Below are 17,244 nucleotides of genomic sequence, written 5' to 3'. Positions count from 1 at the left end.
ATAGATGTTTGGCCCCATGTTTCCCTGAGTAAACCACAGTGCCATTTTGTGCTTTCACTATTAGAATATCCAATTCCATGAATTCCTGGCAGCATCTGAAGCGTTCTGGCTTTCGGCTCATCCAACTCAAAGTACTCTGTAAAACAAGAAACTGGAAACTCCAGCTCACTGGAGAGGCATAGAAACAGTGTTCTTGCATATGGGAAAAGGCACTGTTGACAATTTATGGGCTGGTTCATGGCAAGAAGAAGTAAGAAGACTTTTTTTTTTTTCTTTTTCCTATTTTCCTTTCTTTCTTTTTCTTCCTTCCCCAGAAGCAGGCAGATTGTCTGCGTCCATTCCCATGCTATGAGAATTCACAGGTTATTTTGCCTGTGAATAATTCAAATTGTTATATATCTAATTCACTAGATCAGAGGATGAGGAGCAAAGATGGCATCCTGCCTTCAGGTTGAAAAGCTCCAGAGATTGAATAGTGCTTATTGGAGTAAGAAAGTTTTCAGAATATGCAGTTTTAGTCAGATTTTTGTGGTAAATACAGACACGTAAAAAATTTTCATGAGAAAAATGTAACCTTATTAAGGATATTTAGGTTTGGGTTTTTTCAGCCAGTGCTCTTTCTTTGTATCTGCACGATGCTTGCTTGTTTCATGCATCTAAAAGCCTTTTGGAAAAATTGTGTTTCCAGCTTGCTTCCTCACCATTCAGAGTTTGCATATTGATACGAATCCAGGAGAGAACCTGCATATGTTGAGCAGTAAGAGAATAAATCGGGTGTGTCCTGGAGAAACTTTTTTTCCCTTTTTCTTTCTGCATTCTTGCAGATAATGCATGTGGAGTTTTCCACTCCATGTGAGGTTTTTTTAAGCAAGACTGACCATGGAATTATTGTGAATTTTTAAGTTAATAAATGGAGCTCAGGCACCTATAGCTCAAAAGCACTGGACTAGATAGCTGGATCCAGCTCACATCAAGGGATATTCAAGATTCAGAGAGGTTCTTGATTTCAAAAGACAGCTTGCTCTTCTCTAGTCATGTTTATTCCTTCTCTTCAGGCATCAAATAAATTAGTCACCAAGAAGTACAGTCTAAAAAGCTAGACTTTATTCCAGGAAATTCTTACAGGACTAGCTAGGATCGCTTTTCCAGGCTCTCAAAAACTTTCAATGAAAAACATCATGTTTATCCTTTTACTCTATTTCTTATAAAGCTAAAGCCAAACTGTCTACCATCTACACTGGGCTCTAACATCCATATTTATTCCTGATGACTTCATTTTTGTCTTTTGATATTGATGTACCTTTTTTATTTCAAACTTAGCACAGCTGTGTTGGCAGTGCAGGGATATTCTTGAGCAGTCAGGTGAGAAAGCTGATTTTAATGACTTGCTGCAGCTCCATGCCAGCTCTGCTGATGTGGCCTTTGCACACCTGTGTTGAGTGAGCAGCACTAGTTAGGAGTTTCTAGTATTCTGCCTAACACTTCCTTACACAGCATCTCTACGTGTATTCTACCTTGCAAAGCCATCTAGTCTGCCAGATTCTGCACAGAATCCAAAACATACATGGACCCCTAGTGTGGCAGCACCATGAGAAGTGGTATCTAGCCCTCACCGCATTAGTGTTTTTCCTTATTTCTATCTGATCTCATTAGCATTAGTTTTTGCTTTTGGAATATAAAAAGCCAATACTAAAGTGCACAAATACTGTTGTTCTGTATTAATGACTTCTATATCCAATTAGTGAAGATCATTATTGCAATATGTTATGACTTTGATTGTACACAAGAGGCAATAAACAAGATTCCCCAGAAGCAGCTTTATAGTTTCTCTATAGCATTTTTTAACAGCAGCAAGTCCTTTGGTCTGTCATTTTGCCATACAGCAAACTGACTTGAATGGCGCTAGGAAAAAGCTTTTGTCACAGAGTGAAGATTTTATCTGAGTGAGAACAGGGGGCAGGAAGTAGCAGCTTTCCACGCCCTGTATCTAACTTTCTTGTAGGATGAGAGTGCTTTTCTGGCTGAAATAATTCACATTTCATTGCAGGTGATATAACTTGTTTGTTAAGCACATTTTAAAGAGATGTTCTGTATTTTAATGGCCATTTAGTAGCTGGCTATCAACAGTCTGAGCTCCCTGCCTGGGGACAGCATGCAAGGTTTATTAAATATTAAGAAGATGTTCATTACTTTGTGGAACTATGACAACAGAACATCTGCATATTTAGAAAGCAGTAAGTTAACATTCTTTAGACTAGCTGCTTCAGTTAGGAGAAAGGACTAATGTTTGTCTGGCTAAAGATGCATAAAAGTATCTTCTTTGAAGTTGACTCTTTTCTTTTGGTACTGATGAATGTTGAAATTTACCTACGCTGCTTATTTTAGAACACAAAACACAGTCTCCTTCTAGAGAAGACTAAAATCGGGTATCTCAGAAGACTGTTTTTGTCATTTCTTTAAAAATATCAATAACTTTTAAAAAATATATCTATTCTGTAGAGGATTATCTATTGCCAGTAATTTGGAAAGGTGATATTTATTTCTGTATGTGAAGTAGTATGGTTACTATTCAAATTCCATTGAAGTGTTAATGAAAGGGTTAGGTCTTTCAAGGTAGACTGTACCTTTCTGACAAAAGATCAGCAGAATTCTTGGGAAAACTTCCTTCACTTCAACCAGAGTTTGAAGCAAAGCAACGGCTCTCAGTATATTGGCTATTTACATTGGAGTGGCTCTTCGACACTGAAGCCAATTACTTACTGTGAGATTTTGTACCTACTCTTGCTTACATGGGGTGATTGGAAGAGTTTTGTTGTGGTTGTGTTTTGTTTTGTTTTTTTTTGTTGTTAAAAAAAAAAAAAAAAGCTAAAGCTCTTTTGTCCTCATCTTGCCAGTCATGCTGAGTGAGCAGAGTTGTTTCCATGTAGAGCAGCTTGCATTAGAAATCCCTCAGTGATTACCACAGGGCAGAAGATCTTTTTAAGTGGATCCCTTGTGAAGTATAAAAGGACAGGCAGCAGATTTATTTAGCATCAGGCATGATTCTATCTTGAACGTATAGTGTTCTGAGGATCCCAAATGTATTGCTACTCAGTGATACGTTGCTAATGTTTTTTAAAGAGTCCAGGGGAAAAAGAAGAAAAAAGGAAAAAGAAACCCTCTCAGTCTCCTGTGGACTGTAAAGGTGTTTTTCCAGGCTTTAGCATATGGAACTAGCAGAGCTATTCATATGTTTTTCCCATTTCAGCACTAAGAATACTGACAAAGAATAATAGTTGGATATGAACTTCTAACAACAGTTATGTCTGCAAATTATTCTTCATGGTTTTGTTGTTTTATTGCGACAACGAATAGGTTAGACATACGATGGAGCCTAGAGTGGACACTAAGTTAGTAGACTACAGCAGAATATCATATGGAGAATAAAAGCATTTTGGGAAGCTGTGGGGATATTTTGCCACAGATAACACTACAGGCTGAAGAATGTTTTGTGAAACATGAATAATATCATCTAGAGTACCTGTGTTCTTGAATTGCTAGAAAGCACAAAGTATGATTTCATCTACTCTGTAAAGATGTTCTAAAATGCCACCCATGAGTACCCAAGGTTGTGTTTTTTCTACTATATGATGCAGGACAGCAGGACCATCTTAAAATTAAAATAAATGCCCTCTAGCATCTGGACATAAAGACCAATTTCTGTTCAGTTCTCAGTTGCCATTAATGCTACTTAATGTTGTTAAATGAGTAATTTTATTGGCTTCAGCATATGCTGTTATGTTTGTTTAAGCACTCTTCTTGTTTTCACTGACAGTTCTTTTTATTTTTCAAATCTTGTCTAGTTTTTCTTTCCTAAGTCCCCTTATTCCTCCTGTATGCCCATCTTTTCTTTATTCCTCTTCTGATCTCTCTTTAGCCTTCCCTGTTCTGTTTATCCCAACCCTCATCTCCTTTGTTTTTACCACCAGGCATCCCTTTTCTTCCTTGTACTTCTGTTGATCTGTCTTCCCTGTTTAATATTCTTGACTTTTCCACACCCTTGCATGTGTACTTGTAGTTGAGGGCTACAAACACTGCTACCTATATCCTACATTATCTGTTCTCCTGTGCACTGCTTGGATCTGACCCAGTTTATGCCAGCATATTGAAGGTTGTAGATGAGATTGGCATAGCTGTTAAGTTTTGTGACACAGTACGTAAATTATTTTCTTTTTAGAGCTACTTTGTAAAAATCGTAAATAAACAGGTAGAAAGTAAGGTGTGGGTCTTCCCTTTTTTATTTTCAAGATTGCAAGAGATAGGATTCCTAGGGATGTTAGTAGTGGTTGGCAGATTCTTGTCCTTTTTGAGGACCTTTTTGGTGGTTGCTCCGTGTCTTTTGTTCTTTTGTTTATTCCTTTCCTACTCCCTTCCCAACAAACTCTTGCCTTTAGTGTTTAGGGAAAAAATTGAATTAAACACTTGTAAATCTTATCAGTTAAATCTAAAATCCATTTTGATATAAACGTGAGCAAACCCACTCGGGAGGAAAAGAAAAATCCTCTAGATAACTCGTTCAGTGAAGTTTGTTCCTCTTGATGAGAAAACTTTCTCCTAGTCCTGGAGAAGCCTGATTTTGCAGTCTTTCCAAGAGATTACAGCTCAATTTATTGATCACATTCGATTATGACCTGTGATTATTTGCATTGTGGCAGAGCCTGGAATACTTGGTTTGATTGATTGGTTTGATTGGTAACTGAACTGGACACAAACTGACAAATCCCATGTAAGACTCATTACTTGAAGAGACCACCATCTCTACTTAACTTTCAGTAAACGGCCACAGCAATGCTGGCTGTTATTTCTCCTTTTGGTGCAAATCCATTTCATGTGAAGTTATAACTCACTGGCTGCAAGCAGGTGTTAGGTATCAGAGTTGTACTTCATTGCTGTAATTTGAGCGTGGCTCATTTCAGTGCTTTGATCTGGGTGATCATGCTGCCGTTTCATTAATATTTCTGTTCTCATTGTTCACTTGAACTGGGGAAGACTTACTTGTGTATCTTGCTCAGCAATGGGTGTAAGGACGTCTTCTTCCACTGCAACTGTTTTCTCTGCAATCTTTCTGTTTTCCTGTTTCTCAAATCTTCTGTCTGCTTGCTTTCCCTCCAGACAGGTTTCTTCATTCCCTCTGCTAGTAACTTGAATTGTTCTTGGCTGATCCGGCCCTTGTTCTTTGTCTCTTTCTTTTGTTCTCTGAAGGATTGGAACTTTCAGTGCCTTCACTTAATCAGGAAAATGTGAGGAACAAGTCCAGGGTACGAAATACTTGCAGTGTAAAAGAGCAGGTGTGTACGTGAGTCGTCTTACCTTTGTCTTACTAAGTTGAGCACACATGAATTGGAATGTGCACTGACCCTGCCAACAGATTTCCATGGTTTGTTAATGGAAAAACTTTTGTAAGAGCTGTTCCAGGGGGACTTGGAGCAATTCTGAATTTCCTTATTTGACACTTCCATCAACAGGTTACAAACCCTGTAAGTTAGGGAAGGAAGGAAGTCTACTCAGACAGAAGAAACAAGGGAAAGCTATTTAATTTCTTTCATTTGCTTCATTTAATGAAAAAAAAACTGGTGTGTGTGTGTGTTGTAAGGGAATGAAATAGAAAAGAGGGAGCAAAACCTCTGTGGGAAGCAAGATTTCTCACAAAATGCTTGAAGATAAACTGAGGGTGGGGGAGAAAAAACTAGAAACTTTTCAAAAAGGAAGACCTACATTGGTGCAAACGGAGGCAAATTTCTGCTTTTTTGAGTCTCCTTGAACTCAGATTTTTCTCATCTATGTGTGAACTGAAGTTTAGAGAATTTTCTTTTTTTCCGATTCTGCTTTCTACTGAGTTTGCCAGTCTCCAACTTCTCTCTGTGCCTTTATAGTGTTCTTCTCTAGTGGGAACCATCCCTTGAGTTCTTCCCCCACAAACAGTTCTTTGGTTGATAAAGGAAGCATTTTGATTTTGTTTTTGTTGCTGCCGTCCAAGACTGACATATGAGTTTAGTCTCAGGCTCTTCCTTCAATTATTAATGAAAAATATTGTATTACCTGAGGCTAACCCAACGTTGCATTCCGTTTCCAAGCCTTTGGCAACCAGCAATCTCATTGCTGTCTAATGCAGAGAAGAAAATGTTTTTCTTGTTCTTTTTTTCCCCCTCTCCTTCTTCCCCTCCCTTCCTTAAGAAATACTTTAGTGTGTGGATTGCATGATGGCTCCGACGAGTTCACTAATAAAGCATTGTTATAATTAAAAGTGAACGTGCCATGCAGCCCTGTTGTCACTCGGTTAGGATTTAAAGTATCGGTTCCCGAACATTGCAGAGATTTAGGCATGGGTTAATTAAACATTTACATACATGTGTAGGACAATATATTGTATGGCGCAATAATATGCACTTTAATCAGAATCTGTGGGTGTTGTGTGTTTGCTTGTTCCATGTTAATTGGTATCATGCTGGCTCCTTGCTTAGGTCTTTGGCTGGATGGAACGGAATAGACATGGTGTTTTAAATATTTTAATTAGGACCAGCAGTTCCCGGCTCACTCATTTCTCATTGGATTGTTTTTCATGCATGAATAAATTAGCTAGCATGGAAGTACTTTGCAGAAAGTAGTTGCCCTCTAGCCATAAAATGAGTCCTGTTCATTAATACTTTAATGAAATTAGCTGTGAGCAAAATATCATTCCTTTTAACTGTGTTCTAATTTCTTAATTTTAATTAGGCACATAATTGTAGTGCGCTGAAATTATCTTAATGTACAGCAAGAAAAGTTCTGTCACTGTGGGCCTGTGGCTGGAACTTGAGCAGACTTGCACCATATATCCCAGCTTGCAGTTTTTCTCTTCAACTTTTCCTAGCTCTAATCAAAATCTTTCTCTACTTTCACAGTGTCAGAAACTGATCAATGCTTTAAGTACTTTGAAAATTAAAAGTCACTGATGCTAAGTTTTGTTGTTGGGAACATCTGTTAGACGACCCTAATTTTCGGGTGCGATATAACCAAGAACTGAGCTTTTCCTGCGAGCACAGAAGACAGACAACATATCTGGTGTTTTAATTTTTTCTCCAGAGATTTCCCATTTTTTTTCCACCCATTAGTTGCTACATTTACTTCACAATTTTACAAAGATGTGAAGTAGTGAGGATGTGTGAAAGCTTCAAAATTTAATTTTTGGCAGCTTTAACATTAATCATTTTTAGTAAGAAGTTCAACTGGGATAAATTAGCCTACGTTGCTTTATGCATGAAACTTATTTCCACTTTGACATTTACTGTTCTTCTGGGTGTTATTTGTTTCCTGGAAAGAAGAGTGTACTATGGCAAAAGCGTTGCTAACTTCTTTACAGTTAGTTTGACGTGGATATTCAGAGAGAATGGCCTTATCCCGGTACAGGACTACAGGCAGAAACATCAAAGCAGATCAACTTTTTAGGAGAGCTAAGCATCTTCGTTCTAGCTTATGTCAGTGGGGGTGAAAACTTCAGACTTTACTGATTTGTCAGAAATTAATGTTATAAGTTTTAAAATATGGGAAAAAGAGTATGGGGGCATTCAGCCCTAGAGTTTTCATATCCATAACTATGTTGTGTATAGCATATTCTTAAAAGAATTTCAAACATTAGTAACTAAACTGATATGAAATGTAGGCCTTCACCCAAAGTATTTCAAATTCAAATAACAGTTCAGCAGCATCTTGAAATTAGTGTCTTTATGTAGGGATTTCTGTCTCCTGTACCGTTCTATACAGACTTACTCTACCAAAGCCTACAGTTTGGTCTGTTCAAATGGCTCTCCTGAACTTCTGTAAAACCCGCAGTGCAAAATGGAAGTTTCAAATCAGCCTCCCTTCCACCATGAAGGTGATGTACATCTGTGCTGCTTTACCATTTTACCAGTGTGACAGCAAGCTTTATCTTTGCTGAAATTGAATTTCTAATTGAGATCTTTTTTTTTTTTTTTTTGGCATATTTCATTGCCTGCTGTAATTGGCACCTGCTCTAAATAATATTGATATTTCTTATTTAAATAATATATTATGGCTAATTGTAATACTTCATTATGCCCACAATTAAGTGAACTGAGGTTAGTTTACAATTAATACTAATACTAGTTGATGTGTAATTTGAATGTAATTTGCTGCTGTTAGCAGATTGCCAGTGGAAAGAAGAAAGCTAAGGGATTTCATGTTTCCAGTGGCAATCTTGTTTTCCTAGATAAACAATTTTAAATAAAATGTGAGTTATGTTCAGATAACTAATAAAGTAATTAGATTAAACATTCTGTTTTCACTTCTGATCGATCATTGTCATTCTTCTGGTGATACACACACACACAAACTCTCCCTTTGGAGACCTAATTCCAATTATAATTTATTAAAGATTAGTGAAATTAATGCATCACATATTTAATTGTTCCATGTTGTAGGAGACACTGGGTGCGTTCGGAAAACCCAGACTTCTCATAAAGCAATTCTAAGTGTTGTGCTTTTTTATTGATGTTTATCCCATCTTTGATCAACCATTGCTCTAACAGTGGTAACAGGAGCTTTAAGAAAGAAGAAAAAAAAAAAAGAGGGTGAGCTGAAAGAGTGGGGTGGAAATCCAACTGCAAATGACAAATAGTAATAGACAAATAGACAGATAATGATTGTTCTGAAGAAAGGAGTTACCAAAGTAGATCTTTCTTGATTTTAATCTGTGTGTGAATATTCAGAAGCTTCCAAAACATGTTAAATTGGAAAGTATTTGCTACTGAAGCAAATAACGTAGGCAGATTGAAAATAGTTATTTAGGTATAACCCTCTGCTTGAAGTTCTTCTGGCCCTTCCAGTATCAGAAAGGGTGCATAACTTGTTCTTGAGCAGCCAATTCAAATTGTCATCATTTTATTTGCTGACTTGAAGCAAATGTATTAGAAAAATGACCTACCTATACTTCTTATAGGCTTCCGTATAATAGGACTTGAAGAATAGTAAAACTGAAAAATTGCTTTAGTCTTTTGTTTACACAATCAGGTAAGATACCTTGGAATCTGAGCTGAGCTTATGCTGTGTAAACTCAGGAGTGCCCCTCATTGAAAAACTGCACGAAAGTGAGAGTGGAGGGGATGAGAAGGAAGGTGTAAACCCTGAGGGAATTTGAGTAATGAATGACTTAAAAGCCTGTTGCGACATCCAAGTGCTCACAGCTGTAATTGAGGTCCTTTTCTCGTTTCTATGACAGTACAGTTAGGCTGTGTTTTGAAGTAAGGTAGTGGAGACCTGTTTTCAGCTGCAGAAAATGGAATTTAGGCAGTTGGGAATTTAGGCAAGTGGAAATTTAAATTACTTATGTTGGGTCTGGTGGAGGAAAGCAGTGCATAAATGAGGTGTGGAGCTCCCTGCAAAACTGCCTGCATTAGATTTTTTATTTTTTTTTTTTTGGTTAAACTAAAGTGTGCACTTCTGTGCACGTTCATTTATGTGGAGGTAGTTCATTTTCCATGTTCACTGTCCCCAGTCTCAGTCAAAAGCAGTTTAGGATGTAAGAAGGGAGAATCACGTGTTCAGTGTCACATGAAAACAGGACACGGGGTAGAAAATTGCATTTTGGTGCTTTGTGGCGTTAGAATTTGATTTTATGGTGTTCTATTGCTCATTTTCAAAATAGCAACTCTGGGGTAAGGTTTTATTTCCCTGCTAGTTTAGAGAAGGACTTGTGATGCGATCAAGCACAATCTTGTAAAGAATTTCAGTTACAAAATTTAGAAGTACAGTTGCCAATATCGTTTTTAAACATGAAACTAGACCTACAGAGGGCCAAGTTTATAAAACAAACAAAAACGTTGCTTTCTTTGAAAGTTTGCATTGTAGTTTTAGTGATCTCACTGATACGTAGTTCTCATCTAGCTTTTTGGTTTGCTTCTTTGTTTGGAAGGAAAGCAAGCTTCCTTTGTAAAGGAAGCTAGAACTTCTTGAATGGTCACTTGGGTGTGTCATTATTCATTTTAAAATGGTAAAAAAAAAAAAAAGTAGAAAAAGTAATTAATTATTTAGAATAAGGAGATATGTTGGGAACTGTGGAAGCCCAAATTAATCAGCCTGGTTAAAAATTACATAAATGTATTAAAAAGCCTCTCCCAAAATTTTTAACTTATTCTTGTCAGTCAGGAGCTACCTGTGATGCTTTTGTTTCTCTTGCAAAGAGAAACGGTTTCTAATTTGGGAATAAATAACTAAATTTCATTTACCAGGAATTTAAGGTGGTCTTGATAAAACACATTATTGTAGTGATTTGAAAGGAGAGGAAGACAAAACATTTTAAATCCTTTGCAAATCCTTTCCTGACTTAGTTTTCCTTCATCCATGAGACTTCTTAGGCAAAGAATTAAAGAGGTTCTGTTCTATTTCAATGCTGTTTCTCTGTGTTATTCTAAATAACTATATAGCACAGGATCTAACTATCAAGTGTAACATTAGCATTAAAAATTCCTTTGGATCCCCTGTTGTTACTGCAAGAATTCTGTTTTTAAGGCACCAATCACTCTCTTCTGATTTTCCCTGCCTTCAATTAGTGGCGCAACTGATTTCACTATAATTACGTTATCATTTAGATTAATCAGCATTTTATAGTTTCAGTTGATTAGAAAATTAGAAGTTGAACACTGTATTCCTAATAAAAATACAGACGAGATGGTAAGTAGAAGAGTGCTGGAGAACAGCGAGTGTCTAAGTCTGTAATTTTTGTCTGATGATTGCTGCTTACTGTTGCCACAACTTAGAAAAAATCCTTGGCAACAATGCGGACATCAGTGGTCTTGGAAGCTAACTGCAGGTTGCCTTTTTGAGGATAGATGCTTTTTATTTCTACAGTTATGGAAAATTTAGTTTTACATTTGTTTCTCTCAGTGTTTGGAAATTCTAGCTCTACGACAAAACCAAGAGCAAAAATTTTTTGGTGTTATTTTGTTTGTTTTTGTAGGCTGCTCTCTGCACTTTGAGGTGCCTGGTATTTCAGAAGTACTGGGTACCTTCCCAGACTGCCAGTTGTGGAATTATTTCATGGTATCAGAGAAGTGTGCTATGCAGCTGCCAGCTAGGCTGCTCCATTTGGACCTTTATCGCCCGTGGTCAGAGTGGTCATCTTCATTTCAGGAAAAGCTCTGTGGAATTTTCCTATTAGTTCCTGCTTTCAAAATGCTTTTTGCAATGTTTCTGGAAAAAAAAAACCCAAAAGCAACACATCAGTCGTACCTTTTGCATTCTCTGAGTTTTCCATGGCCATCACCTTTATTTCTATCCAAGCAGTGGGGAAAGCTATTTGACAACTTGCATCCTGTGATGTAGCTTTTCCTTTTAAATATCTTGAGTTGAGTGTGTGTGTGTGTGTGTGTAAAAACACTGGCTCCTTCAGTAGCTCTTCTGCAGGTTAATACTCTGTTGTAGAGATTACAGAAAGTCAAGACAATTCGTGGTTCTGAGTGGAAAATTGGTATGAACTTCCATTGGCCTTGAGTGTCCAGGCTTGTAAAAGAGCAACGTCTTTGTTACTGCTCTAGGACAGTTAGATATGCATTCCTCTAACCGTTAATTCCTCTAACCTCTAAGCCCATAAAAATAATAAAAGAAACCCCACAATCTCATCAATATTCTTATAGCAAATGTTATCAGACTTCACAAGAGTGATAGAGGCATGAGTGTGCTACGACAATACCACTGTATTAATAAAGTATTCATTACATTTATGCAGATGGTGGGATTTGTGTTGTTTTTTTTTTCCCCTGAGGAAGATATATTGATGTTTACCATTATGAATATGGAATTGTTAACTGTGGATTTTGAAACTTCAGGAGGCATTTTGAGTATGCAATTTATCTTATTACAAAATTTATCCTAATAGGATTGTGTCAAGCTCTCAGAATGACAAAAAACAGCAGGGCAGTTAGGCATATTGTCTCTGGGGATAAAAGAAACCAAAACTGTTTTGACATCTGTCTGAATCCTGTGTTTTTTTTCCCACTATCGGATACTAAAGATGCTTTGTTTGGTGCTGTGGAGGGCGTGATACGAGCCAGTGACTGTATGGGGGGCTCCAGATCCACAAAAATCATAAGCTAGGTATTTTAAAGCAAGATTTTACATTATTTGTTTATTAGCAGTGTATGGATTTGTGACATCTGAGATAACCTAAAGGGGCCCAATTTGAAGGGTAATATTCTGCAGCTCAACTGTCTAGGTAAGGTGGGTATATGCTCGTGTTAGTGCTGTATTCGTGCCCTCATGTCCTAGCCAGCAGAAGGAATGGCAGTGTAGAGGCTCCTGAGGAAGCTCTAAACAACCAGCTTTTCTCAGGGATGGCTGACTGTTGCCCTTCTGCTATGAAGAGGGTGGCTTTCTGGCCATTGATAAACTGATCATTCCATGGTGGCTGATTGCAGTGTTGTTTAATTTCTCTCTTGTGGAAGCCTGTCTTCTGTCTTCCTGATATGCCTTTGAAAAGTGACTAGTGCTTGCATCTATACAAGGCTTTTTTTTTTCTTTTTTCTTTTTTAAACAAACAAACAAAAGCCATGAATCTTACTTGTTCTTGATTTAATCTATTTCAATTATGTTTCAAGAAGGAATGTGGCTTGCTGCCTGCAGGACAGTCATAAAGCAGTGACTTGATGTGCAAGGGAGGTTTGGTCAGATGAGGGAAAGAGTGGATGGCTGTGTTTTGTTGCAGGGATATACATAAAGTTAAGAGGAGATCTTGTCTGAATAAAGACAGGCTCTCTATGGGCAGGAAAAGACTCAGAAGGAAGAGTTCAAAGTGGAGACCTTCACAGAGAGGCGGGAGCTCTGATTCTCAGGATTCTTAGGGATGCAGCTATGCTCATAATAAGGTAATGCAAATATTTTTTTTTTTACACCTGAGTGGAATTAACCCTATCCATTGTAAAATTAATGGATGCAGATGGCTAACTTCACCATTGGCTGTTATATCAGAGATCACCAGGTGGCGCTGTTACACACAGACTTCCAAAGTGTTTCTCTGCTGTGCGAGCTGATGTTCAGTTATGGGAAGACACTTCATATCGTTCATTTTTTTTGCTATGAAGTCTTGGGAACTTGAATACATGCTTGAAGCAGGGCCACTCTGTGTGAGCAGACACCAGTGAACCAGTTCACAGAAAAAAGTCTACACATATACACACCTGTATTGTAGAGCTAAAACCATATAAAGAAAATGAGTAGTAGCTTGTCAAAGTGCTGCACGTTAATATCTTTTTTTCCACAATAGAATTCTTAATATTTCCTCTGTGTTAAACAAGAGCTAGATGACTTACTGAATCTGTGTCACATCATTTTGGACTGAAGTAGTTTAAGCCTTTCTGTCTTTAATTTTTTTTAAAGGTCCTAAGAGATCCACTTAGTTCCCACATTCACAGGAGTGAGACCAGACTGAGAGGTTTTGTTCCTCCTGCATGCCCTTAGTGAAAAAGTGGTGAAATTAAGCCAGAATAAATAACATATACATGCTTTATAGAGTCATTAAGCATAGGAATAAAGTCTGTAACTCAGTCTTTTCCAAGGAGTGTATTAAAAGTCAGCATTGGACATAGTTAAATACAATATGTAGCTTCTGTGGAAGGAAGGTTGATAATACCCATGATTTGGTAGCTGACTTAGCTCCTCTGCTCAAGTGACTGAGAACAGCGTGCAATGCATGCTCATTTCTCCAGCTTTCTCACTGAAATTGCTGACAGAAACCTAGGGATTGTAATTTCCTTGTCACATCCTACTTTCTTTTCCAGATGCAGGTCGTTAGCACATGAAGACCCATATTGTGCTCAGCTCTTCTGTGTAGGTGCAAAAGAGAAGAATGGCACAGAGGATCCTATCTCCTCTTCCTTAGAAAACTAGGCAGGGACTAGGTTCACACTGCCTCTGCGAACATTTTCATTTTAAATTAACATATTTTCCCTATGAATAGCGTTCTGTGGCAGATAATTTTCTTAATAAGAATCAATTACCTGTTTCTTTTTTTCTTTTCTTTGAAAATCCGGTTGCATGGAGCAAGTCTCAGGGGAAATGTGAGATTATGTTTTTAAACCATTAATTTCTTCTGATTATCATACTGCTTTCCTCATGCTAATTGCTAAACCCTATGGGATCTCACTAACATGAGATACAGCCAAGAAGAGACAACAAAACCAGAAGTCAGCAGAGGTGGTGATTTTAAAATCCTCTCCTAGGTTCATGGCATAGCATTTAGAAATAGGAAGAAAAACCCCAAAACGGCAACTGATCTTTCTCTCTTCCTGATCAGTATTGTTCCCACAGCACTGGGGACATTTCACAGCATTGTGAATGTGTTTCATCTTCCACGTTTCATGTGTTCCATCTCCCATGTTTCATGTGTTCCAGATGAGATATGAAGCTTCTGTGCACTTCTCTAAAGAGACTGTTCCATTTACTTGTATAATTCATTGCGAGAGTCTTTGCTGATGCTCTCCCTTTCTTCATTACTGAGATGTAATTGTCAGTAATGTAACTGTACATACTGTAAGGAATTTCCTTTTCTCTCTGTGACATTTATATCTTCTTTTAGACCCCAAATCATGTTTTTTTTTCCAACTCTTTTCAGCTATTATTTGCTATTGCAACTATTACACTGTATCCTATAAATGGTTTGCTACTCTTCGACTAATGAATCATGGTAACATATGAGTTGACCTCAATGGAAGACTTAGAGCTGGGCAAAACCTCACCATCTATAAGTTTTGTTTAATTAAAAAAAAAAAAAAAAAAAAAAAACCATTCTCTGAAAATGCTTGCATTTCCTCCATATAATCAACTTTTAGCTGTTGATGAAGAATGGGACACCCCCAAATTACAGACAGGGCAGTGATAGGTATATCTAGTACCTTATTGTTTTATTGGAAATATTTCCATATAACTGCCCACTGTTATGTGTTAGAGATACTGTAAACATGAAGGTTTAGAAAGACTGTCATTCATTGCTGCTGTTACGTTATGCTTTGCTATTCCAATTGGCACCCTGAACAATCTTTGAAGATATGGATAGTGTTAGGTTCCAATCTTGCATGCTGTGACTCTCTCTTTTTTCTCTGCTCTCCTGCCCCTGTCTGTGGCAGTATACCCATTTGTTTATAATAATAGCTTTTAAAGCTGTTTTTGCTTTATTAATGGGAAACATGCTCCAGTCTTTTGTAGAGGTCATCATGTGATTGTCTACCAAAAAGCAACTGAGAAAACAGAAGTTTCCCTATGACTTGCAGTGCTCCAAGCAGAGGATATTCGTGTAAAGAAGTGCAGGCTTGATGTAATGAAAGAGAGAGTATTCCTGCAGGATTTGTTCGTCAGGGAAGGGAACTCAGTGTCTGTTGCCAAGAAGCTGTCATACTTGCCTTAATTATGATTAACAACATACTCATGTACCTGAAAAGATTTTTTTTTCCTCATTGACTTTTGTAGAACGTCCATGTCATCGCTAAATATTATTTCACTGGCATCTGCTATTGTAGTTTTAGTGATAAGAGCTAATCTGTGGTGCATTATCCTTCTTCACAGAAAAATCACTTGCAATGCCTGCATCTGTTCCTTATTTCATACATCTTTTTCAGCAAATTTCTGTTTTGGCTGGCACCAAACTGCAGTTCTTGTATAGCTCTGGGAAGTTACGTAGTCTAACCCTGATAAGAAATGAAAAATTTCCTTGAACAGTGAAGAATGATGCTTCTGTTGTTCATGAGAAAGGTATTTACTACCTGCATTTAGCCACAGATTCCCAGATCCATCTTACGAGTTCATAATCTGTACTGATGAACTGCACAGTTGCAATTAATCCAAGAAGTTTTCATTGTAAAGGTTGTTATTCTGCTTTTTTATTCTTGTTTATTGTTAGAGAAATATCAGTAATGTTTAGTATGTTGTTATTAATAAATCCAGTTAGCTTCATATGTTGTTTTCTTAGGTGCTTGCATAGCAGGGCTATTAAAAGTTACGCTGTTTTTGTAGCAAAATGACTGTGCTCAGAAGCATTACAGGCTCTTATTGTACAGTTACTCTGTGTTCTAGAAGTGACTGTAGTTTCTAGCATATTTTAAGTTAAATAAGCAGAAATCAGTAGGAACTAGTGATAGAACATTCTAGGAGAAACTGTCAGGAATAAGCCAGTCAAATCTAAACCCATTCAGTATTCTTATTTATTTATTTTTAAACGCTATCCAGGCGTTTCTTCACTAATCTAATTTCTGTTTTCTCTGTCTCATCACCTAATTATATTGTACAGGTAGAGTTAATGGTCATAGTCCTCCAAAGTCAACAGTAGAGAACTCTGTCTATTTCTTGTTAATTAGACGTTTAAGCTCTAATTGGCAGCAGTTAAGACAATCAGCTAGTGAGCATACATAGCATTCACTTGTGGGGAATTGCAAAGGCAATTGATCTATCTAATCAATGGTTTGCACACCAGAAGCAATTACCTATTCACAGCTGAGTAACTCTGATTCCAAAGGACAACTGCTTTAGATATTCAGAGATGGCAGAGAAGGTGCAAAAGTGCACAGGTACCATTTGGGCATCTTGCTTGGTTTCAGTGGGAAAAATATATCCATGGGCTCATTTTTTATTTGGAGTGTATATCAATCATTCTCGTTGGAAGTGGCTTTGTAAATTAATCTCAGTGAAAGAGGAAAATTAAAGAGGTGTTTCACAGAGAGTGCCAAGACAAGTCCTAGGAAACTTCTGTTTGCGGGGGAGGGAATGAGAATGATTCATTGAGTATTAACAAGAGGGAATGAAACCAAGAGTAGAATATTTGGGAAAAGGAAGATTGTAAGAGGGAAATTCTGCAATTTTTTTTCCTTTGGAATTACTGGCTATTTGTTCATTCTTCAGTAGTATTTAACAGATATTTCTGTCTTTTGCACTCAGTGATTTGGAAGCTAGACTTGCACAGCATTTATCTTTCACTATGAGTTACCTTGGAGCTAGTACATATATAAAATGTTTTGCATTGTAATGACTTCTGCATATAAACTCTAGATCAGAAGCACATTCAAACAGATCTGCAATGATATTCTGACAGAGCAGCAGATGTGGAGAAAGGTATGTTGTATGCATTCTTCCTGGTTGATACTTCGCACACGTGTTGCAGAAGGGTTGAGCTGATTGACTCTGTCATCATGTTCCCTGTTGGAGCACTACAAGTTTTTCCCATCCTAGTGA

General features: G+C 37.4%; 1 long non-coding RNA gene across 2 annotated transcripts in view; it reads left to right on the top strand.

The window, feature by feature from the left end:
* Positions 1–11,670, top strand: part of LOC125698043 (uncharacterized) — a 53,122-nt gene extending 41,452 nt beyond the window's left edge. For both annotated transcript variants that reach the window (XR_007379060.1, XR_007379059.1), the window contains exon 3: positions 10,991–11,670. This is a non-coding gene — a long non-coding RNA (uncharacterized LOC125698043). The remainder of the gene's footprint in view (positions 1–10,990) is intronic.
* Positions 11,671–17,244: the final 5,574 nt, after the last annotated feature.

Source organism: Lagopus muta, chromosome 10 (assembly GCF_023343835.1).
Source record: "Lagopus muta isolate bLagMut1 chromosome 10, bLagMut1 primary, whole genome shotgun sequence".
Lineage (NCBI taxonomy): Eukaryota > Metazoa > Chordata > Aves > Galliformes > Phasianidae > Lagopus > Lagopus muta.
This window is presented reverse-complemented; position numbering and strand designations above follow the sequence as displayed.